A 1441-nucleotide genomic window follows, 5' to 3' on the forward strand; every position below is an offset into this window, starting at 1 on the left:
CTCATGTCTTTAATCTTACAAGATGTATTCTTCACGTCTATTTATACTTGTTTATTCTATCAAATGACTGTCTTCCTGGTGTTACACTTAGCAAAAACTCAAAATAAATGATACCTTAAAAGTTTAAGATAAAAACCAATGTATATATTTTAATTATATCCATATACTCCATTACTTTGGTTACATATGTTATAAATTAATTATATCCTGGGATTAAATATTATTACTTTGGTTATATATGTTACTCCTCCTATCCCAATTTATATTACTTACTTTCTTTTTTAGTCAGTCCCAAAAAGAATGACACATTTCTATATAAAGTAACAATTTTACTGTAAAATATCTATTTTACCCTTAATGAAATGATTTACAGCCACATAAATTTCTATCATTCATTTTAGACCACAAGTTTTAAAAGTCTTCCTTCCTTTCTTAAACTTCGTGCCGAGTCAAAGTACCTCAGATAAAATGGGACGGAGGGAGTATTAATTATTGACATAACCGAATAACCAAACTGAAAATAGCCGAACCGAATAGAGGAAAACCAAACCAAACCAAATTTATTTTGGATCGAATTGGGTTACACTTTTACAAAACCAAAAACCGAAAATCCAAACCGAAAAATTGAAGGCACACCCCTAATTAACTAAGATATAAGGAATCAACATGGGTTTGTGGTGCACTGGTGGATCGAGTTCTGAGTATAGAGAAAATCATGTTAGAAGCATCACTTTTAAATGAACTCTGTTATGCGTGATCCAAATTTAATTGGAGCTCCAATGCAACACCGAATGAGAAACAAGAAAAAAAAAACTAGGATATAAGGAAAAAACTAATGCAACAAATTATAGTGATTAGGTTCAATAATTGATTTAAATGTCAAACGTTAGGTCATAAAAGGCAAAATTAGATTCGATAACTTAAGGCCACAAATTGATAAATACCGATGCACCTTGTTACTTCTGCTATTTGTTTATGGTTCTTTCCTCAATGTGACCAGCACTCCATACTTTAGATAATGAAACTTATATTTGTTTACTTATATGACAGTTTATGCGTAAAATCAAATTGTTGAATTCTCGATATTTATAGAGTGAAATTGAAAGTGAATTCAAGTATATAGTACTTATTCGATACTCTCACTTTAGATGTCTTGCTTTTTTTTTTTTTGGTCTACCTCAAAAAATAAATCGTTCTTATATTAAATATAAGTTTTTCAATTTCAATATGTTATATAACGTGACAAGTTTAAGATCACAAATATAATTAATTTAATATTATAAGATTCAAAAATCTCCTATTTATTTCTTGAAATCCGTACCCGATCAAAAGAGCTCCTCTCTTGCTAGGAGTACAAGTTTTAAATTAGTTAAACCTAATTAATACAAACAGATCCTCTATAATAATATTTCAATTTAATCACCAAAAAAAAGATTTAAAA

Source organism: Solanum verrucosum, unplaced genomic scaffold (assembly GCF_900185275.1).
Source record: "Solanum verrucosum unplaced genomic scaffold, falcon-dt-bn FXZP01000060.1, whole genome shotgun sequence".
NCBI lineage: Eukaryota > Viridiplantae > Streptophyta > Magnoliopsida > Solanales > Solanaceae > Solanum > Solanum verrucosum.